We start from the raw sequence: 24,952 nt of genomic DNA, 5'->3' as shown, positions 1-24,952 counted from the left end.
ACCACAAAATCACTCCAGCTGCTCAGTGGAGAATGAACCATTGGAGGTAAGAGTGGGAACTGAGGAATGAATTATGAAGCTATTGCCATGGATTAGGGGATGAGAAAATCTCTGGTTGCAGAAGATGAGATACTAAAAAAAATCGGACTAGAAACAGTTTGGGAGCCAAAACTGATCAAAGGCGTTTTGGAAAGATAGCACAAAAAAGAAATCCAAGACAATGCTTAAGTTTTTGGCTTAAGCAACTGATATATGGGGATGATATCTACTGAGGCAGGAAAGACGGGACAGAAGTAGGCTTGAGGTAAGTGAGGATTTTGTTTTGGACCTGTTACACTGGAGATGTTTATTAGATATTCAAGTGGAGAGGCTGAGTTGGCAGCTGGGTTAACGAGTATGAGGTGAGAGGGGACGTCTGAGCTAGAGATAACAGATTTGGATGACATCAGCATGTTGATGTTATCTGAAGCCTCGGGACTAAATGAGATCATCTAGGAATAGAGGAGAAGGTCATCAGGAAAAGAGCTGCTTGGGGCATTCAATGTTCTGAGGTCCAAGAGAGGTGGAGGAGGAGGAGAAAGCCAGGTTTTCTAAGAGAAGTGGCCAGTGAAGCAGAAGGGAAACCAGGAGGTGAGGTGGTCCAGAACCTGGAGAAGAGAGTAGTTTAAAAAGGAAGGACTAGTCCACCGGCTCAAACTGCTGAGTGACTAATCTTATTTTAATATGTTTGTGTAAATATGGCAGTGCCTGTCTACATTGGTGGAGGGAATGTGCCTACCACATTGTAGAGGGCATTCCATAAATACTAACTTACCTTTCTTCCTCAAAACAGTCGCTGGGCTCCAGCCAGGCACTGCCAGGCAGTGTGGTAGGCACTGAGTGAATCAGCAAGGAATGAGAAATAGATTATGAACTGATGAGCTCACAGTGACTTTAACCTTTGCAGATATTTGTCCTGGCATTGCAGAGTTTTATTTAGAACAGTGATTCTCAAGATGTGGTACCGCGATCAACAGACTCTGCAGAACCTGGGAACTCATTAAAAATGCAAATTCTAGGGCTTCACCCCAGACCTACTGAATCCCAGACTCTGGGGTTGAGGCCCAGGAACCTGAGTTTTAACAAGCCCTGCAGGTGACTCTGATGCCTGCTGAAATTTGAGAACCACTGGTAAGGAGGAGAGCAGGCTGTCCTCTGCAGAGCTGTCATTTAAGCTCCATTTAAACATTATAGTCTCTAAAGAGAAAGTGTAAAACAGATGTAATGGTAGTATTGATCACTCTCTGTTTCTTTTCTGAAGCCCATACTTGGTTATTTTGTCTTAAAGAGCATTTGACTCTACTTTTGGCTTCAGACTATGTGGAGCTATTTTTACAAATCCGAGTTTATGTATTTCCACAACTAAGTATAACTGTTAAGGGCTTCTGAGAAAATCACCCAACTATGCAGATTGATCCCCACACACACATATAGGATAAATGTGTGCCTCTCAACTGCATTGGACACCTAACACCGACAGGCAAGCCATACTTCCCTTCTTAGCACTCCTTCACATTCTCCCTGTGGCTGTTTTGAACATTTCATTTGTCTATTTGCTTATCACTACCAATAAATCATCTTACTGCTTACTCTTCACAGATAAAATAAGTTATTGGAAAAACGTCCTGACACTAATCCAGAATATGTAACTAGCTCTATCACATCTTTCTGCTTTTGATCATGTTTAGATGAAGGAGACATAACTGCTCTAATCTGAGCATAAATTTACTGGGACCTCACCCTGCCCCACTTCCTTCTCCTGTATCTTAAATCCTTCACTGACCCTTAGTATCTTTCCTTTAATATTTAAATATGCTAAGATACTCTTTCATCTTAAAAGGCAACGCTAGATCTTACCCCAATTTCACATCATTTTTAAGCAGCTATTGATCTCCACTTTTTATTTTATGCAGTAAAATTTCTAGCACTTGTCTATCTTGTTCCCTTTGTATCCCTATTAATCAGTGTGTCATTAGCTCATGGCAGGCACTCAACTAAGACCTGCTGAATAAAATGGCTAACTATACACCTTAAAAAAAACTTGAAAACACAGAAAGTTACTGAAAAACATATTTTGTGCAATCTCTTTACCCAAACAGACCATCACGGAAGTTTTAAATAGTTAACATCTTTATATTTTTAGTTATATATTAAATAGTTAATATCTTTATATTGTATTCCTGGCTTTCAAAAGACAGATCACAGTTTGATGAAGTTTTAGAAAGAACACAGTAATATTTGGAGGCTGATTTCAAACCAATATTCAATTAGTTGTGCAAATATTATTTAGAACAAGTGGAGGTAATTGAAATTCAAAGAAAATGCCTTTCCTGAAAACTTTGAATCATCATACCCAATCAAACCTTTATTGGAACAGGTAATAAGTAACACCATGCAAGGGAGGTTTATTTTTTTCTTCCTTGTCCCTGCCCAGCTATGTGGAACTAATAATCAAAATAATTAGCAACAAGAAGAGAAATAATTAAGAGGACCTGGTAACAAACAAAACTATTGATTTCTTTTGAAGAAAAATGACATGGCATTCTTTCTCCAACTTTCTTTTAAAAGACATTTTGCAGGTGGCAAGAGACCAGCGAGACAACAAAGGAAAGAAGTTAACTAATGAATGAACAGCACTGGGGACATAGGATGTATATTCTGAAAGAGAAATACTATTTTCCTTAACAATATTCAAAGATAATTATGATTATTTTGCTACTATGAAAGAGTTTACAAGGAAAAATTTGAAGATTGAAGTAGTTCAACTTTCCAGGTCAAACTATGCGAACTTCCATCTGCCAAATTTTACAGCAATTCTATTAAAAACAATATACTAGAAATCTCACTAATGATCATGTAGTCAATCAACACACCAATAATTGTCATCTGAAAAGAAATACAACTTTTAGTCATTCCTTCTTGAAGACTAAGTGGTAGAGAAAAACAGTGAGGTCTCCTATGGTTACCACTGGTTTTTGCAAAACGTTCTGTCACATTTTACTCAATTAGGCGTTGACTGAGTGTATTATACCGCTGACCCATTCTAGCCGTAGGAAAAGAATATTAAAGAGAAAAGGGTGCTTGTTCTCGAAACAAAATAGATATACACAGAAAGACAGTGGTTTAAGACCTTATTTGTAAAAGAGATCCAGAAAAAAGTAAAAGTACCTGTCCTTGCAGAAAAACTGTGGCCCAAGTTATAGCAGTTTCACGATTTCGGTCTATTCTTAAAAAAAATCCTACCAAAGAAATTAGCACAGATGCAGCTCTTCAGTATTTTATTTTAGTAGTGACTATCCACAGATTATGCAAAATCAAAATTAGGCCCTTAATAAGAGTGCCAGCTTCCTTCTGCCAACTATTCTATGTCTGTCAGCTTGCAGTTAAGGAGGCTCTAGCCAGCGATGATCCTTATATAATTTTTTAATGTGTTTCATGCAAAGGGCCTTTCTTGAATAGAATATGTAAAGGAAAAGACTCTAGGATTAAATACATCTGATAAAGGGCCTTCTTAAGACTATCAGTCTTGTTTGTGTCTGTGTGTTAAGATGGAAAGCACACGAAGAGAAGTCAGCAGATTTGTTGTGTTACGATGTGGGCGTTTAATCAGTGCTTAATACTAGTGGTAAGTTTGATTAATGTTTGTCTTTGTAGGTAAAGCAACAGAACACAGTTTTCCAGAGCAACATGAAGCAAACGTATTACAAAAATGAAAATGCAAAATTTAAGATGAGTTGATTACCATTGTACTCCTGCAATTTCCCTTGTCATCATTCTCTTCTTTCATATAACAATATGATTTTATTGAATTTTATTTTGGCTAAATAATCAGAGTTTTAGTTTTAAATCTCATAGAGAATAAATGAGATGAATTCTTTGCATATTTTCAAACCTCGGAGTTCCAGGAAAATATGACAACTAGAAACAAAGGAAAAGAAAATAAAACAATTTCATCCCAGTATTCTTATTGAAGCCATTAGGATCAATTTTGTAGCACTAATAATAAAAAGCCCTCCAAAGAAAGAGAGCTTTGGTAATGAACCTTTGTACTTTAACTCAAATACACTGTCAAAAGCGATTTTACAACAAATGTGAGTGCTACAAATTACAGCAAATATATAATAGAAATGTGTGGGACATGAGAGAGAAATGTTGGCCTCATCAAGAAGTACATCTTCTAGAAAATCTAAAAAATAAAGAGAAACAAAGAAGATAAACATCTTGCCCCATATCAGACTGCAAAATAGTAATACAGTTTCACTCTTAGTTTTTAATCAATTAATTCTCAAACAGGTACTAAATTTAGAACGAAGGATATGTTATTACTAAATCATATTAGAGATATCTTGACATTAATATTAACATTAAAAATATGGAAGCAAAAGGGTTTTTTCCCCCTAATTGAACTGAAATCCACTTTAATATCAACTGGGATTCAAGAATAAAATATAAGCCCCTGCCCTAGTTCTGAGGTCCCCATAGGAGCCCTGCATCCTGGGCCTATGAGGTCTGCTTCCACCCTTGTCTCTGGGCTAGGTATGCATTTATTTCCAGAAGTGTGTAATGCTGGAATACAGATTTAAGGCCTAATCAAGCATTGAGACAGCTGGAACCACCTTCCAGTTTCACATCTGTCCCCCTCTAGCACCCCGCATCTATTCCAGGTTATTGCAACCAAAGAACAGCTCCCTCTGCCTGCCTTCTTTCAGTAGCTACAGCATAACCTCAAGGTTGCTTTTCTCCACCCAGCTTTCAGTCTGTAGCATTGACCTAGAGAATGAACCAGACTCTGGCCTCTGGCAAGAACTTTGCAGTAAATTGCTGACCAGTTTGTGATGGTAGTTTCTATTATTTCTTTTCAGAGGTAGGAGTTCTCTTCATGCTAACTGCTTTCCATTAGTTTAGAATTAAGTCCTCTAAATCAGTGGCTTAACATTTTTTTTGACTGCTACCGATAGTAACAAATTTTACATCCTGACCGGTATATGTACAGGGAAATACATACATAAGACATTTATAAAATGTATGCTAACATATATATGACATAATATCACATATGTGTGCATGTATACCTGAAACATGTTTTGTAAATAAGTCCAATGTATTTTGCCTATTCTATTCTTTTGTTTTTTCTAAAAAAGTATTGGTATGTGTAATTGACTGGTATGATGCACCCCCAAGTGTTTGCAAGACTGCATTTTATATTGTTCCAAGACTTAACCTTTAAGACTCTTTTGTCCATCTATCCTCTGGTAAGCTAAGCTGTACTAAGGATAACATAGAGAAATATCAGTGTATCCAAAAAGAATTCCTGGCTGATGGTTTTGAAGAGTCACAGGGCTATAGGTTTAGAAAATCTTGTTCTCTAAATAGCAATAAAAATTAAACCTGGCAAATTCTTAAGTATCTTTCATTAAGCAATCCATGGAGTTTTATATTAATAAGCATAATAATTTTCATGACAGCCTTAGTGAATATTGAGGGACAAGAAAAACTCAAAACCAGGGTTTTATGCAACTGTAAAGTGCTGGTCCAGTTGAGTAAAGGAGGATCCTTTGAATTAACTAAGGGAAGACTCTTTACTTGGGTTCTCATCAGGAGACCATGAATAGCTTTGGTCATTTAACAGTGTCCAACTAACAAGATAACAATCCTGTAATGTGTAAGGTTTCAGTTTTCAAGGATATAACTAAAGAAGTGTTTTCAATTAAAATATTACAGTTTACCTTGTTTTAAAATTTTTTATGAGTTTATAAACTATATAATACCTCTTATAAAAAATACAACACCTCAAGGCCTGTATAAAAAAAAATTATATCACTAGGCCGGGCATGGTGGCTCACGCCTGTTATCCCAGCATTTCTGGAGGCCAAGGTTGGAGGATCACTTGAAGCCCGGAGTTCGAGACCAGCCTGGGCAACATGGCAAAATTCCGTCTTTATTTAAAAATAATTTTAAAAAATTATATCTATCTATATCAGTTTATATATAACTCTCCCTAGTCCTCCGGTTGATTCATTCTGTCTTTTCTGTCTTCAGTTATTTATACTCAAACATGTTTCCTTGGTGTGTTTGAGGCAGTTGAGTCACACACACACACACTCTCTCTCTCTCTCTCTCTCTCTCTTTCTTTCTCATAGTTTTAGAATTATACAGTGTTTGGGATATAGATAAGTAGATCTGTGGGAACCTGATTATTAAGTGACTAGATTCAGTCCCTGGCATCAGATAGTCCTAACTAATCTATTTTTTAAGAAGCAAGTATTGAGCACCACTGTCCACGTAGGAACTTTGTTATGTTGAGCTCTCAGCTTTCCTGAGACTCCTGTGACACCATCACAGCAACATGACACCTCAGGGAGGGAGGTTTGGGCAAATCACACTGGCTCCCCCTGCCCTGGCCAGCAACACTGAGAGGCAGATGGACGGGAAGGTCCCTATCCCTAGCCTGAAGCCAAAAGACTTTGTTTTCTGTTCCCCAATCTGTGTTTAGAGACCCAAAGAATAAGCCCGTAGGACAGAGGACTTTTATTCTAAAAGAGGCTCTATTCTACATTAATTAGGCTTCAGACTCCAAAAGGATAACAAGCGTGAGCTCAAGTAAGCAAAGCCTTTTTGCTGCAGGGTGTTGTGTCTAATAGCTAATTTAAAAATATCAACAAATCGCTGTCCAAAGAAACTTAATTCTGGGACTATTAAGGTATCATCATCTGCCTGTTTTTATTCAAGTTGAGTAATCCAATATTTATTGAATACTTACAATGTACAAAATAATTTCCTAGATTCTATAAGGAACACAAAAACTAAGATGGTCCTACCTTCAGGCTGCTGCTATCTAATTAGAAAAAAACCATTTTCAGTAAAAGAGAATAGTCAGAATAGCCATAGCCAAAAAAAAAAAAAAGTCAATACATTTGCTTTTAATCAGGTTGTAAGATTTATTTGGAGCCAATGACAAATAATAAGCTACTGGTCATTTCCGTCCTGGAAGCTGCAATTCATCTCAGTTTGTATGAACTCCGTCACCTTTGTGCTCCTGTTACTCCTGGTTTGGGGCTCAATTTCACTTTAGGAGGGGAGTGGTGGAGTATACGGTTCCTGCTCAGGCTTTAGGAGCCAGGGACTTCCCTATTTCACCTGTGGTTCCTGTGTGAGCATCCCCTAGGGAACATGCTGGAAGGGTTCTAACTCGACTACATTTCTTCTGCCAGTGTTGTTGGCAGGCCAACTGAGAGTCTTTTCCAAATTGCCTGCCAATTTTTTTCCCTCAATTTTAGAGAATTTTATTCTTTCTGAAACCTGACAAACTAGATCTAGGCTAGAAAGTTCCGGGGAAGGCCCAGGGCTCGGGATCCATGTTAACCAGCTGAGGGTTCACAAGGAAAACATAAGAGAAGATAATACTGTAGAGTCATGCACAGTTGAACAATGAGGATATGTTCTGAGACATGTGCTGCTGTTGTCCTTGTGTGAATGTACAGTGGACTTAGATGGACCTAGATGGCATAGCCTACCACACTCTCAGGCTACGTGCTAGAGCCCATCGCTCCTAGGCTACAAATCTGCACAGCATGTGGCTGTCCTGAATACTGTAGGCAATTGTAACACCGTGGGAAGTATTTGTGTATCTAACCTATCTAAACATAGAAAAGGCACAGTAAAGACACTTCTTATTTTTTTTTTTTTGAGACGGAGTCTCACTCTGTCGCCAGGCTGGAGTGCGGTGGCGCAATCTCGGCTCACTGCAACCTCCGCCTCCTGGGTTCAAGTGATTCCCCTGCCTCAGCCTCCCGAGTAGCTGGGACGACAGGTGCCCACCACGACACCTGGCTAATTTTTTTGTATTTTAGTAGAGACTGGGTTTCACCATGTTGGCCAGGATAGTCTCAATCTCCTGATCTTGAAAACACATTATTATAATCTTATGGGACCACCGTCCTACAGGCAATTCATCCGTGACCTAAATGTAGTTGTATTGCATGTGTGACTGTATTAAGATCTTTTAATTCAGGGCTTTTAAATATTTTCAAAAGAACTTTTAACTTCCTAAGAGAAGCTTCAGATTTCAATAGTTCTTCACACAAAAAGATCTCACTTTCTGAGGAGAGAAAAAGTCCAGCTTTTCCATGAATATATCATGGGTTTGCTTCACTCTCAGCATGGCCACTGTTTGCTTTTCTTTTTTACTGGACTAATTGCCCTGGTGTTCCTGCTTTGGTTAAAAGTGAAACATAAAGAACTTATTATTAATCAGGTAAATGGGAGTATGACACTGAAAACATTCAATGTCAAAAGACCTAACATAAAAAAGAGGTTTTAGGTGATTGAAACAGGGAAGAGGACAGTGTAAGATTCATACTGATGAGTAGTATTTTACAATTTATAAATAAAAAATATAAAAGCAATACATAGCATGGAATATTATTCAGTCTTACATAGGTAAGAAATCCTGTCATATAGTACAACATGGATAAACCTTGAGGACATAAAAAATAAAAATAAAAATAAATCAGTCTCAAAAAGGCAAATCCTGTATGATTCTACTTATATGAGGTAACTAAAGTAGTCAAATTCGTAGACACAGAAAGTGGAATGGTGATTGCCAGGCGCTGGGCAAGGGGAAATAAATGGGGAGTTGTTATTTAATGGGTACAGAGTTTCAGTTTTGCAAGATGAAGATTTCTGGAGATCTGTTGCACCACAATGTGAAGGTACTTAACACTGTTGAACTGTGCACTCAAAGAAAGTAAGGATGGTTACTTTTATGTGTTTTTTAGTTACAATTAAAAATAAAAATTATATATATAAATACATATGCAAAACAAACACTTCATACAACTCACTAACAAAACAAACATCCCCATCAAAAATGGGCAAGGAAATTGAATGGACCTTTCTCCAAACAGGATATGCAAGTGGCCCATCAATACATGAAAAGATGTTCAACATCACTAATCATTAGGGCAATGCAAATCAAAACCACAGTGAGATACCGCTTCACACCTGTTAGGATGGTTATTATTGAAAGAAACAGAAAGTGAGTGTTGGCAAAGATGTGGAGAAATTGGAACCCTTGAACGCAGTAACTGTGGAAAATGGCTTGGTGGTTGTTAAAAAAATTAAACACAGAATTACCGTATGATCCAGCAATCCCACTATGGGTATATACTGAAAAAAAATGGAAACTAGGGACTCAAACAGATATTGGTACACCCATGCTCACGGCAGCATTATTTACAATAGCCAAAAAGTGAAGCAACCCAAGTGCCCTAAGAAGAATGAATGGATACAAAATGTGATGTACATATAGAATAGAATATTATTTAGCCTTAAAAAGCCAGGAAATTCTGACACATCCTACAACATGGATGAACCTCAAAGACATTGTGCAAAGTGAAATAAGCCAGTCACAAAAACACAAATATTGTATAATTTAATTTACATGAGGTACCTAGAGAAATCAAATTCATAGAGTCAGAAAGTAGAATAGTGGTTACCATGGCCTGGGGGAGAGGGAATGGGAAGTCAGTGTTTAAGGGGTACACAGTTTCCACTTGGGAAGATGAACAGGTTCTGGAGATGGATGGTGGTGACGGTTGTACAACAATGTGAAATACTTAATGCCACTAAACTGTACACTTAAAAAGTGGTTAAGGCTGAGGGCAGTGGCTCATGCCTGTAATCCCAGCACTTTGAGAGGCTGAGGCGGTTGGATCACCTAAGGTCAGGAGTTTGAGACCAGCCTGACCAACATGGAGAAACCCGTCTCTACTAAAAATACAATAATAATAATAATAATAATAATAATAATAATAATGATAATTAGCCAGGTGTGGTGGTGCATTCCTGTAATCCCAGCTCCTTGGGAGGCTGAGGAAGGAGAATCGCTTGAACCCGGGAGGCAGAGGTTGCACTGCACTCCAGCCTGGGCAACAAGAGCAAAACTCCATCTCAAAGTGGTTAAAAGGGTGAATTTTATGTTATACATATTACCATAATAACAACTGCATTAAGGAAAATATAGAGAATAGAAAAAATGAAATAAACATCACCCATAATTCTCAGCACCCTAGCTTACCACTGCTATGTTTTCTTCTGGTGTTCTCTGTTCCCTGCATATTTTTATATAGTATTAATTTTCTTCATGTTACTGGGCAGTCTTTGTAATTTTTAAATCTATACCTATGTCAAGAGAAAATTACTCTGTTCATTTCTTTTTGATTTGGAAAATAATTTGAGGTTAAATTATTTGTACTTATAACTTTGTACTTATGACTTTTTACATTATTTTCTTAGGAGAATGTCCTGTAATGAAATCATGGAGTTAAAGGCATGAATCTATTTTTTAGCATTTAATATACAAGACAAATTGATTTTCAAAAACTCTGTATTAAATTATAACATTATCAGCAAGTTATAAAGGTACTATTCTCATCATGCCCTCATCAAAGATTAGGTCATATCATTTTTTAAATCTGTTAATTTAATAGAAAAAATATATCTCATGATTTAGATTTGCATTTCTCTTAGATTACAGGTAAGGTTAAATTGTTAACAGGTTTCAATACGATTCTTTAGTAGCTATACAATCTCTTTAAAAAATTGTCTTGACAGAATTTCTGCTGATTTGTTAATAGCTTTGATTGATTCTTCTCATTTTATTTATTTATTTTTATTCATTTTTAAGACAGAGTCTCACTCTGTCGCCCAGGCTAGAGTGCAGTGGTGCCATCTCGGCTCACTGCAACCTCTGCCTCCCAGGCTCAAGCAATTCTGCCTCAGTCTCCCAAGTAGCTGGGACCACAGGCATGTGCCACCACTCCCAGCTCATTTTTATATTTTTAGTAGAGACGGGGTTTTCCCATGTTGCCCAGGCTGGTATCGAACTCCTGAGCTCCAGTGATCTGCCTGCCTTGGCCTCTCAAAGTGCTGGGATTACAGGTGTGAGTCACTTCACCTGGCCTTATTATTTTTAAACTGTACTAAAATGCTGAAATGTTAGTTAATGAATTATGTTTATTCTGTTTTTTTTTTTGTTTGCTGAGTACAGGGGACTTTATTGATGTACACAATGAGGTAGGGCTCCCCTAGGTCTCACCCTCTTCAGGAGGTCTGCATGGAAACTGTGAGGAGGGGAGAGTCTCAGTGTTGTGGGGGACTGAGTGCGGCAGGGATTCCCCCTCTCTCTTCCTCTTGTGCTCTCGCTGGGGCTGGTGTCCAGCTAGCTGCTACTCTTTGGAGGCCATGTGGACCATAAGGTCTACTACCCTGTTGCTGTAGCCAAATTCATTCTCATACCAGGAAATAAGCTTGACAAAGTGCTTGTTGAGGGCAATGCCCACCCCAGCTTTGAAGGTGGAAGAGTGGGTGATGCTGTTAAAGTCAGAGGCGACAACCTGGTGCTCAGTGTAGCCCAGGATGCCCTCAAGGGTCCCCTCTGATGCCTGCTTCACCACCTTCCTGATGTCATCATATCTGGCAGGTCAGGTCCATGACCAACACGTTGGTGGTGGAGACAAGGAAGGCCATGCCGGTAAGCTTTCTATTCAGCTCCAGGATGACTTTGCCTACAGCCTTGGTAGCACCAGTAGATGCAGGGATGATGTTCTGGAGAGCCCCGTGGCTGTCATGCCAGTTTCTTGGAGGGGCCATCCACAGTTTTCTGGGTGGCAGTAATGGCGTGGACCATGGCCATGAGTCCTTCCACGATTCCAAAGTTGTCATGGATGACCTTGGCTGGTGGGGGGCAAAGCACTTGGTGGCACAGGAGGCGTTGCTGATGATCTTGAGGCTGTTTTCATACTTCTCATCGTTCATGCCCATCAGCAGAGGGGGCAGAGATGATGACCCTTTTGGTACCCCCTGCAAGTGAGCCCCAGCCTTCTTCATGGTCATGAAGACACCAGTGGACTCCACAGTGTACTCAGTGCCAGCATCATCGCATTTAATTTTGGTGGGATCTCGCCTTGGATGATGAGTGATGCAGTTTCCATTGATGACAAGCTTCCCATTCTCAGTCTTGATAGTGCTGTGGAATTAGCCATGGGTGGAATCATACTGGGACATGCAGACCATGTCGTTGAGGTCAATGAACGGGTAACCGATGGTGACAATATCCACTTTACCAGAGTGAAAAGCAGTTCCGGTGACCAGGTGCCCAATACGACCAAGTTCGTTTACTCCGGCCTTCACCTTCACCATGGTGTCTCAGGGACATGGCTGGTTCTGCATAAGAATATGTAGCTGTCTGTCAAATGTGAGGAGCAGAGAGCCTGATTCTTACTTTTATGGTTTCTTCTATTGTTCCAAAGCTCTTCCCACTCTAGAACTTTCGAAGGCGATTCAATTTTCCCCCTAGTTTTTTTATGGGTTGATGTTGCACACTTTACTTCTTCCACTTGGAATTTACTATGTTGTATAGGACAGATCTTGATGGACAGAGGCAGAGGAGGGGGAACAGTATTAGTGAGGTTTTAGAGGAAGAATTAAATGAAGAGTATGTGGAAAGTGTACGTATGTAAATCCACCTCTCTGGTGAAATGACCACATTGAGTAATAAAGACATACCTATCTGTCCATCAACAGATAAATGAATAAATAAAATGTGGTATATATAAACAATGGAACACTACAAAGCCATAAAAAGAAGAAAATGCTGTCATTTGCACAACATGGATGAACTTGGATGACATTATGCTAAATGAAATAAGCCACGCACAGCAAAACCATTATGGTCATGCACCACATAATAATGTTTCGGTCAACCACAGGCTGCATTGCATGTACAGTGGCAGTCCCATAAGACTATAAAGCCCTATTTTTACCATTTTTTTCTATGTTTAGATGCACAAATATTTACCGTGGTGTTACACCTGCCTACAGTCTTCAGCACAGTACCATGTGTACAGGTTTGCAGCCTAGTAGCAATGTGCTATACCATATAGTCTAGTTGTGGGGTAGGCTCTACCATCTAGGGTTGCACTCTATAATGTTCACTCAGTGTTTTCGCCTAATGATGCATTTCTCAGAATGTACTCCCATGATTAAGTGACACATGACTGTACTGTATTAACTCGTGGATTTTTGAAAAGCGTATCTCTTAGAAAGAAAAAGTAGAAATTTGGTTATCTGAGGTGAGGCTAGAGAGGAGACGAAGAGATGGGGAAAGAAAAGATGTTGGTAAAAGTGTACAAAGTTTCAGCTGGACTATTACACTGCAACTGTTATCCTGCATGGTAACCACAGTTAAGCATAATGTTTATTTCAATATTGCTAAAATACATTTTTAATGTTCTTACCACAAAAAATGATAAATTGGGAGATGACAGGTATGTTAATTAGCTTGATCGAATCCTTCTATAATGTATACATAGATCAAAACATCACACTGTACCCCACAAATACACACAATTATTATTTGTCAATTAAAAGTAAAAATATAGCTGGGCGTGGTGGCTCACGCCTGTAATCCCAGCACTTTGGGAAGCCGAGGCAGGTGGATCACTTGAGGTCAGGAGTTCGAGACCAGCCTGGCCAACATGGTGAAACTCCATCTCTACTAAAAATACAAAAATTAGCCAGGCGTGGTGGCAGGCGCCTGTAATCCCAGCTACTTGGGAGGTTGAGACAGGAGAATCGCTTTTACGCGGGAGGTGGTTGTTACAGTAAGCCAAGATAGTGCCATTGCGCTCCAGCCTGAGTGACAAAGCGAGACTTCATCTCAAAAAATAAATAAATAAATAAATAAACAAAAAAAGTAAAAAGTAAAAAACAAAAAAAGATAATGGGAGATAGAGATGGTGAGGAAGGAGAAGAGGAGAGGCTGCAGGGGTCTGATCTCAGGCATCGTGGCCTATCTGGAGGCAGAACCTACGGCCTCAAGTGAGTCTTGGCTGGGTGGAGGTGGCAGGACCTGGGAGGAGCAGCCCAGTTCCTAACTGGAGCGTAGAGGAAGACGGCTCTGCCACAGGAGAGACACCAGACTTTGCAGCTGCACTTGATGAGCAGGAGCAGAAAGTGCTTAGGGCATTATAATAATTTGTGTCCAAAATGAAGTGGGATATTCATCTTTACCCATAGTAATTTTGTTCAATGTGATTTAAATGTGTTTGCAAAAGGAATGGCATCTCCTAATTCCTAGCTGAATACCAGAGCTTTGCTTAGATGTACAGGTGTTTCTGCCACATAGCTTTCCTACTCCTTTCCGGAAAGGAAAAAAACCAAAACGCTCAGCAATTTTCACTGCACTATTCTCTCTCTGGGGTCCCGATAGTTTGTCCATATGCTTATTACTGACCATTTTTGCAGGTCGCTTTTTACAAATTTATTTATTTTTTGAATTGAAAAATAAATATTGTATATATTTGTGGTATACAACATGATGTTTTGAAACATGTATACACGTATCATATATTCATATACATATATCAAGCTAATTAACATATTTATTACCTTATAGATTTGCCATTTATTTGCGGTGAGAATACTTAAAAGTCTACTCTTGTAGCAATTTTCAAGTATACAATGCATCTTTATTAACTATAGTCACCATCTTGTTCAATAGATCTCTTGGACTTATGCCCTAAGGTCACTTTTTAAAGACAAGATCTAGTTATTTTTCATATAGATTCTCATTTTTAAAGAATGCATGGTTAGCAAATACATTGGAAAGAGTGGAACTTCAAAATGCGAGAGAATTTAAAAAGTAGGATTGTTTGTCTCCAAAGGCCTGTATTTTCATACGGGCAGAATGCTGGATATTTGCCCCCATCAGACAAAAGGGTATTTTATTGATGAGAACACTCAGTTTTCCTCTGCACTTGCTCCACTGTCACCTTTTGTGATTTGATTCAAAGCTAGCAAGGAAAAGGACACACTTCAGCATAACTCAGCACAGGGAGAAGTGACTAAAGATTTGTGTGCCCACACGTGAAGTAGGAGTATCTTCTGATGCTGCACTCTTGAGGCTTCTGTCCTCATCCCGACCCATGAGGATTCAGACCTGGCGGAGACCACAGCTCCTGCTAGGGCCATACATGTAGGAGGCAGGGCTGTGAGGTGAGGGAGTTAAAAGGTTGCAAAAAGATTTAAGGATCTTAGAGGGAGGGAAGGAAGAGCAGAGTTTCTGGGGAATGTTCTCTGCCCAAGGCAAAGGGATGGCAGGTGATGCCCCAGAAGGCTCTATAGCTAAGAACAGGGCACTGGGGACAATCAAGAGAAAGAGTAGACTAGGTGAGAAAAACTCTCACTAAATCTCCAATGCCCTTCAGATTCTGCATGGCTTGGGACAAAACGCTTGAGATTGAAATAAAGGACTGATTGACTATTTTCAGGGTGTCCCAGGATGGCCTAAACTGGATAATAGAGAATTTATGGTATACTGTACCATCTATATGTATATGAAACATAGTGGTGGATTCTCTTTCACAGGAATTTCCTCAATCATCCTAATCTAGTGATTCTTCCCTCCTCTGATCTCCTACAACACATACTTTTCATTGCTAATGTCTTATGACAACTCTTCTGTAGTTATCTTGACTACTTTTTATATTATATTATTGGTTACTATTTAACTTTCTTTTCCTGATGGGTAAAAGTAAAATGCATTTTCTAATAAAAAATAATGCACAGAGAGCCTATCTGGTCAGAAATAATAGGAAGAAGAAAAAAAGAGGCTCTTGGGGCAGATAAAATAAAATAAAAGATCTTCATGGAATGGAAACACTTCTGAAACTTCTCCAGTTTGTAGTCTTTTGAAAGAAAAAAATCAGAAAATCCTAAGTCAAAGCATACAGGATCTTAACCATTTTTCACTGTGATTTTCACCTTGCTTTTCAGGATGCAGGTTTTGTTGTCATTAAAATGTTTATCTCTAAAAGTCACACTGTCTCCATGTCATGTACATATCTCAGCTACTTTGGCACACTTATACATGGACGTGTGCCTTCTTCAGATCACCTTTGACTCAATACACATACTGTGCTCCATGACACGGAATTGACAAGATACAATGTGAATGATTAACTTTGCAATTAATATTTTCTATATTATTTTCTATAATATAGAAAATGCATTTGCTTTTGGAGCAGGACAGACAGACTTGTGATTTGGTGCTGGTAATTAACTTCTCTGAACATCAATGGGGGTACCTCTCAGAGACGTGGTGAGGTTTCCATGGGATAGCCTGTGATAAGTTCTTATTATCTACATGCCTGACACATGGTAAGCCCTTAAGACATTCATTCCATTTATAGCCCTTCTTCTCCTCATCATTAAGTCTTTTCTCTCCAGCTGGTTTGGAAGCTCAGTGATGGCAAGAAGCCCATTTTGTACTGGTTGGTATATTCTACAACATTCTAGCACCGTGAGTCGCAGACTTAGGTAATTAATAATTACTTACAAATTTGAATTGAGAATGTGATGGAATGGTGAAAAATCAAAACATGAACCATCATTGCTTATATATCTTATGAAATTTGTTTTGAATTTTTTTCTTAAGTGTCATTTTCTATAATTACTAAAACCTTCATATGATGACTAAAGAGTAAAGTGGTTTCACTATTGCTTGTATCTGAGGAATTATAATAACATATCAGGAACAAAGGTTCCCAAAAAACTTGCTTATAGAAAATATTAGATGTATACTTATTAGAGGGTTCTTTTGGGCGGTTCTTCAGAGTCAAAGGAATATAGAAAATATTTATTTTTTAGATTTATTTTTCCTTATTTGAAATTTCAAAGCAAAATTATATGCACATTTGTTTCTTATTCATTAATTCAGTATTTGTAAGAATGTAAGGGTTATCCATCAGGAAAAAGAAAAAGGTACCTTGAATTAATAATGATAATTATAGTGATTGCCATTACTTAATTATGCCAGGTACTTATATAATCTCAAAACAGTGCTATAAGGACAAATTTATTTGTATGTTCTAACAGGACCCTAAATTCAACATTCCCCAAATAAAGCTCATTTGCCTGATGTACTCACTATGTGTCAGTATCTGCTTTTAACAGAGGAAGCAGCTAAACCTCCAAGGATCTGTGGCTTGCCAGCTCACACTAGTTGTTGGGGGTGCCAAGAATCTATTTTCCATGAAGTTATGTACAAAATGAGCCATCTCAAGTACCACCGCTACCTGAGACATCATTAGGTTAAAAAAATGCTTTATGTTCTCTATCAAAACTGAATGCAAGATTAAACCTGTAAAAGAACAAACTGAACAAAGAATGATTAATACCATAATGTAAGATTATGGCATTCCTCATACCCCACCCTCCTTCCAAGAACAAACAAATCTAAATTACCCCCGTTTAAAAAAGACTCTCCTATTATGAAAGAAGCACCTGTAAAACTTGCCAGAATGGGAAAATAAATCATCAGCCCATTCTAACGTCTACTGCATTGTTTAAAGAGATAACAGAATCAGCAGGACCATTGCAGCTAGGCAGGTTCTTAGACAACACCCCTATAATGACTGAGTTACCACTGAAATGCTCCCCGGGAACATGAAACTGCAACTTGTGGTAGAGGTTTCTTTCCCAACAAAAGACAGGCACAGAGAGCCTATCTGGTCAGAAATAATGGGAAGAAGAAAAAAAGAGGCTCTTGGGGACAGATAAAAGAAAATAAAAGATCCTCACGGAATGGAAAAGCTTCTGAAACTTCTCCAATTTGCAGTCTTTTGAAAGAGAAAAAATAATCAGAAAATCCTAAGACAAAGCACACAGGATCTTAATCATTTTTCTTAATCTGCCTACGCCTTGATCTCGGACTTCAGCCTCCAGAACTGTCAGGACATCAATTTCTGTTGTTTCAGCTGCCAGTCTGTGGTCCCTTCTCATGGTGACCTAAGAAAACCAAAATCCCTTGTGAGGGCAGATCCCTTCAATGGTCTCCCCTGACTCAGGATGGCTTCAGTCTCTACAATGTCTCAGAGATCATATCACTTCAATTACCCCAAGTCTGCCCTGTGCTAGATCATTCAAATGGAAATCCCAAGTCTGCACTGACTAAGTCTCAGTTGCACATTTTTGGCTGCCTTGAGACTGTTTCACTTGTCTGTTCTGACAGCACTCTAAGCTCCAGGTGTCTAAAATAATTCCTCCTCTGATGAGACTGATGTACTCCTCTCACATTCACCCTGTCACCCAGGCTGGCGACTCTAAAGCCATCTTTAATGTTCTTTCCCAATGCTTCTCACAGCCAAGCAGTCATCCCCTTTCCTTGCCATTCCTTCATTTTCACTTCTTTGGCATTTTCTCTGCCTCGACCTTGGTTGATGCCTATTTATGTTAGGCCAGTCCACAATCAACTCCTAATTGAATCCCCTGCCCCTAGTCCTACCTTGTTGCATGCATGTCTCACCAGCCCAGGTTCATCTTTCTCCTGTTAATCCATCTCGGTGTTTGGGTCTTTCTTTTGCCCACAGAGCTCAGCCGGTTCTGAAGGCCCTGGCATATTTGATTCCTGACCAATCTTCACCATTGTCCCCTGCCCATGTCCTCCATCCAGACAGGTTTATTGAACCATCCCAACCATGCCTTGTATTCACTCAGTGAGGAGCTATGTCTTATTTCCACCCTCATTGTTTTTGCTCAAGCCATTGTCCCTTCTTGGAAATCACTTGCATTTATCTAATCCTAACCCATTCTTTAAAGGTAATTTCACATCTCATGACTGTGTGAACCCTTATTCAAAGATACCAGCCACATGCATCTGCCTCCTTGAGTTCCTCTGACATATCCTGGTCCCCTTTCTACCTTGATTAGCAAGAACCTCTGAGCCACGTGATCCCCAGTGTCATACTGTCTCCCTCTCTTCCTGATGTGATTTATGTTATTGCTTTCAGTTTCATTTTAAAGTCTTTTTGTAAAACATACTTTTTCAACAAGAGGACTCAAATGCTCCAGGCCTGGCTCATACTAAGCTCTAAAAAAATATTGGCTATTAAGTTACAAGCAAATAAAAAGTTAAGCTAATTACAGCTCATGGCACTCCTGTGGTTGTCAATTTTGAATCTCACTTTTCATTATTAGCTATATTTTTTGGGCAGATGATATAACTTTCTGATCAGACTTTACTTCTTAAAGCCTGGGCCTTTGACTTACTTTTTTTTTTTTTAACATAGAACAAAATAAATACTCTATAAGTGTTCTCTGTTCAATGAAGAGATATATACTTCCTAGGAAGACTAACATATGTTTTAATAGATGCATTGATAAACCTGAAGGACGGGCTTACTGTTCAGTAGTGCTTTGTTCATAAATGTAGAAACATCTGCTTTGGGGTTATAGGGAAACTTCTTTCTTTTAAATTTGTACAGGCTTGAAAAATAGTTGTGCTCTATAAATACCCCAGTATGAGTCATTTGCTTAACTAAACAGCTGCTTACTCATTAGCCAAATGCACTTCATTTTAAGGCATACACTTAAATGAATTTTCTCCCATGCCTCTCTCCCTCCCCCAAGAGCCAGAAAAGTGATGTGCAAATACTTTTCTGGAATACAAAAGAGATACAGATCTGCCTTTGACATGGGGAATCTAAACTCCATGATGTAGCGGAAAGTCATCCTAGCGCAAATTCATAAGCTGTCTGTATATGCTTTGCTTGTTCTTATAACAACACAGTCCCTCATTTTCTATTCCCATCTCTCCCCACACACCTCTGGAACATCCTCCCTCTTCCCATTCAAATCCAACATACCAATTCTCCCACTGGGGCACCCGGCAGGGCTTTGTTCTTTTTTTTCCTTCTGTCACCATCGCCCGTTTCTTATGTAGGTGGATAGTCTGCGTGAAGACTGCTGGTAGAAGCCATTTATTTTAATAAGTGTAAGCAAATGACAAGTATTCTTACAAATCCTTTTGTTAAGATGGAAACACAGATCAGCTTCTACAATTAGTGGCATTCAGCTATCATTTTCTATCCTTCAACTTATTTTGAACGATAAATACAAAGCAACCACTCTCATCTTTTTAAAATTTTATTTTGATTTAACTTTTTTTTTTTTTTAAAGATGGGGTCTTGCCATGTTGCTCAGGCTGGTCTCGAACTTCTGGCCTCAAGCAATCTTCTAGCCTCAGTCTTCCAAATATGTGGGATTCCAAGTGTGTACTACCATGCTCGGCTTCATGCTTTTATTTTCTTTAAAAATGGTCAATATCACCATGAGTTCCTTCTTTTGGAAGCCAGTAAATGTCTAAATGTTTTGGAAGAGTCCAGAGGAGAACTTTGATTTCTAGAAAGACCAAATGAGAAGGAACAGATACAGTCTCCAGAGTTCCAATTATAGTGTAGCTATTCTCAGCAGGATTCCAATCCAACGTGGATTTTTTTCTAGCCTGCGGAGGACATCTTCAAACGCCCAGGGCTGACATTTAGCTGTTACCCATCTGGTATGATTGTACCTTGTTAAAATCACTTTTATACCAGTTGGTAATTACCTATTGTCCTGAGCCCCCCGGATACTGGACCCTTCAATGGTGACACCCTGCCTCCCACAAAAATGTCCTATGATTTAGCAACTAAAAAGTTAATGCTCGACACAGGACGAGGCTCTGACTACGCAGAGCCATTTTGATTGGACACTGGTTAAATATCTTGAATATCACCCTGCAAATAGCGCTTGTTTCCAGGTATGTTAGGTATTAATTATTTTCTGGAAAACAATCTGACTGTGCTAGCTTTGAGAATGAGAGCATTTACCTCCCTAGGTTTATTTACCTCCCTAGGGTTTATTTTCCTCATCTGTCAAATGGTAGAGTGCCTTGGCTTAGTGTTCAGACTGGGTTCCAAAGTTGCCGCAAGGGGAGATTGCTAATAGATAGAAATCTGGCCCCACTTCCTGCAGAGCAGCTCCTCTTCCAGGCCTACTCACTGGGGTCCCCATTTCCTCGATTGTTTGGAGAAAGGATTTTGAAAACTGAATTTTGCTACTAAAAAAAAGTTTGGAAAAAAAAAAACCACTGGCTTCAATGGGCACTAATCTTTCATCCTATTTAAAAATTCTAAAATTCAATTATAACTGCGATTAACAAAAATAATGGCATCTGTCTACCAAAAGCAAATAGCTACATTGGGTCTACTCGGTACCAGGCATCGTTCCAAGTGCTTTGCGTATTCGCACTCACTTCACCCACAGAACTATGCCTATGTTATAATTATTTTTAGTTATTAAAGTCTAAAAAGTGTATGTTCAGAGATATTTATTTTCACTTTTATAATTTTCTTAGATACATTTGAGGTTATAATTTATTCAAAGCTAACATTCCTACAATGACTATTTAATGAAATGTAATCATGATATTGTCTTTCTTATATGCTCCAATTACAGATTTCTATGCATATTTTAAAGAGCGTTTTGTCTTTAACTTTTGGATTTCATCTTGAAATCATTAGACTAACAGTATGTGCTATACTTCATAAATTATACATTAGACTATGTATGTACTTTCTCTGTGGCTTATACCAGTGGTGCCCAACCTTTTTGGCACCAGGGACTGGTTTCATGGAAGACAATTTTTCTATGGACCAGGGCGGGGGATGGTTTCGGGATGATTCAAGCCCGTTACATTTATTGTGCACTTTATTTCTATTATTACCTTGTAATATGTAGTGGAATAATTATACAACTCACCATAAGGTAGAATCAATGGGAGCCCTGAGTTTGTTTTCCTGCAACTAGATGGTCCCATCTGGGGGTGATGGGAGACAGTGATATAAGTGTTGCTTATGTCCACTTCACTCTGTAATCTCATTTTGGTTGCTGTCACTGCAATCTCAGGATATTCCGCCTTGACTTTAACCCAGAACCTATGGGGATTTGAAGTTCTCTCAAACATACATTTCAGGACACTAGATGCAGCTATACAATTGAAGTACATCAACTCACTTGCCACTATAAAGCCTACCACCAGAGGCAGCTTAATTGTCACTTGCCGCTCACTGATAGGATTTTGATATGCGTCTGTAAGCAATTGACTTATTATGGTCTCTGCACAGTTAAACCTCTCTGCTAATGTTAATCTGTATTTGCAGCCACTCCCCAGTGATTGCATCACTGCCTCAGCTCCACCTTGGATCATCAGGCATTAGATTCTCATAAGGAGCGTGAAACCTAGATCCCTTGCATGCACAGTTCACAATAGGGTTGGCGCTCCCATGACAATTTAATGCTGCTGCTGATCTGACAGGAAGTGGAGCTCAGGCACTAACGCAAATGATGGGGAGCGGCTGTAAATAGAGATGAAGCTTCCACTCACCTGCGGTGCAGCCTGGTTCCTAACAGGCAACGGACCCGTACTGCAGGATGTCTGAAAGATGCATTGTGTACTGTACCAGTACCAGTCTGTGGCCTGGGGGCTGGGGACCCCTAGCTTATAATGTTTGTTTCTGCACTTTCAACCAAACCTGGAAATCAGTTTTTAATGCCAGTCCGCGGCTGTGGCGCCGGATAGCTGTAAATGTGCTCAGACATTTCCTGAGCTCCAGCTCCTGACTGCCGTGGCTTAACTGGGATAAACAGCTGAATGCAAATCTGAGCATGAATTCCTCGTCACTGTCCTTTTCCAGAACATGAGGTTATGGCAGGCATCACAGGCCCGGCTGCTCCCTCCTGCCTCCACTGCTGCACTTCCGAGGCAATGGGTTGCTCGGGACTTTTGCTTCTCCCTCCCAGGACCCGGTCCCTATGCTCCTGGAGTGAAGGGAGTTGCTGGCCATGGTTACCCAGTTCCCTGGAGCAGCCTAGCTTGCGTCCTTGCTGGTGGACGGCACTGTCTTTTCTTAGTGAGTCCAGCAGAGTTGGGAAATGGAAACTATATCATGTGAGAAAGTAAAGCTGCATGGGATGAGAAGCAGAAGGTTCTGAGGGTTCCTGTGTTTTAATAAAGTGGCAAAGCACAGGAGAGAGGGATTCCAGTAATTCCTGTAGCCTTTACGGGCAGGAACAGAGCTGGTAAGTGGCAGGCTCAGGAGGCTGTGTGTCAATGAAGAGAAGGAAGACTTCCTGTCCACTGAGGTGTCCACACTGAGGCTGTATCCACACAGCCATTGTATGATAACTCGTCAGGGATGACAAATGAATCCAAACAGGATGCGTAGCTTGACCAGATGAGCTTTATTCAGCATTAACCATCCATCCAAGACTTCAACTATTTTGTGTTAATGATCCCCCAAACAAACGTTAACTTGTCAGTCTTGATTTGAAGTTAAAAAACAAAGGACCAAACTAAAGAGCTTCTGCACAGCAAAAGAAACCACCATCAGAGTGAACAGGCAACCTACAGAATGGGAGAAAATTTTTGTAACCTACTCATCTGACAAAGGGCTAATATCCAGAATCTACAATGAACTCAAACAAATTTACAAGAAAAAAACAAACAACCCCATCAAAAAGTGGGTGAAGGATATGAACAGACACTTCTCAAAAGAAGACATTTATGCAGCCAAAAAACACATGAAAAAATGCTCATCATCACTGGCCATCAGAGAAATGCAAATCAAAACCACAATGAGATACCATCTCACACCAGTTAGAATGGCGATCATTAAAAAGTCAGGAAACAACAGGTGCTGGAGAGGATGTGGAGAAATAGGAACACTTTGACACTGTTGGTGGGACTGTAAACTAGTTCAACCATTGTGGAAGTCGGTGTGACGATTCCTCAGGGATCTAGAACTAGAAATACCATTTGACCCAGCCATCCCATTACTGGGTATATACCCAAAGGATTATAAATCATGCTGCTATAAAGACACATGCACACGTATGTTTATTGAGGCACTATTCACAATAGCAAAGACTTGGAACCAACCCAAATGTCCAACAATGATAGAATGGATTAAGAAAATGTGGCACATATACACCATGGAATACTATGCAGCCATAAAAAATGATGAGTTCATGTCCTTTGTAGGGACATGGATGAAGCTGGAAACCATCATTCTCAGCGAACTATCGCAAGGACAAAAAAACCAAACACCACATGTTCTCACTCATAGGTGGGAATCGAACAATGAGAACACATGGACACAGGAAGGGGAACATCACACACCGGGAACTGTTGTGGGGTGGGGGAGGGGGGAGGGATAACATTAGGAGATATACCTAATGCTAAATGACGAGTTAATGGGTACAACACACCAACATGGCACATGTATACATATGTAACAAACCTGCACGTTGTGCACATGTACCCTAAAACTTAAAGTATAATAATAATAATAATAATAATAATAATAATAAAAGAAATTACTACTTGTTGAGTTTTGGTTAAGTATTAAAAAAAGAATAACCAGAAATATATGTGCTATTAAATACTCCTCCTTTCTCACATTATATACGTATGTAAAGCCAGATTTGCCTTCTACAGTTTGACCAAGACAACATAGTACATGCAACAGAGTGAATAAAGAGGCAGATATAGGAATTTAGCTGCCTTCTATTAAACCAGTTATTAGTTATAAAAATGTAAAATAAAACCACTCAATTTTTTTTGGCAAAATGGTTATTTTTTTTCTAAAATGTATGTTATTTATGTGAAGATTTAATGGAGTTTATTATTAGTTTTCCTTTCCCACTTTTATTTTAGGTTCAAGGGGTACATGAGCAGGTTTGTTACATGAGTAAATTGTGTGTCACAGGGGTTTGGTGTATGGATAATTTTGTCACCCAGGTAATCAGCATAAAACTTTATAGGTAATTTTTCAAAATTTTTAAAAATTTGTTTTAATTTCTAATAAAGTGAATATTAATATAAAAAAACAAAAAACAAAAGACCTCATTTCTTGTATCTCTAAAGCACCAGCCCATTCTGAGATTTTATAGTTTTTTACTGATGTCTTGCTCAGACTTTTTCAATAAATATTGAAATGATTAGAATTAAATAGAATTCTTATATATTTGTATT

The 24,952-nt window shown here is 39.1% G+C and overlaps 2 protein-coding genes and 1 pseudogene across 17 annotated transcripts in view; 1 reads left to right on the top strand and 2 right to left on the bottom strand.

Annotated features, from left to right (window-relative positions):
* Positions 1-24,952, bottom strand: part of DLGAP1 (DLG associated protein 1) — a 961,850-nt gene that overhangs the window by 472,490 nt on the left and 464,408 nt on the right. The window lies entirely within an intron of this gene.
* LOC117976846 (uncharacterized) overlaps positions 1-24,952 on the top strand; it is a 97,038-nt gene that overhangs the window by 36,607 nt on the left and 35,479 nt on the right. The gene's annotated exons all lie outside the window — the stretch shown is intronic.
* Positions 5,795-12,396, bottom strand: LOC129394634 (glyceraldehyde-3-phosphate dehydrogenase-like; annotated as a pseudogene).

The sequence above is a fragment of the Pan paniscus genome, chromosome 17, assembly GCF_029289425.2.
Source record: "Pan paniscus chromosome 17, NHGRI_mPanPan1-v2.0_pri, whole genome shotgun sequence".
Classification (NCBI taxonomy): Eukaryota; Metazoa; Chordata; class Mammalia; order Primates; family Hominidae; genus Pan; species Pan paniscus.
The sequence above is the reverse complement of the archived record's forward strand: the minus strand, read 5'-3'. Positions and strand labels throughout refer to the sequence as shown.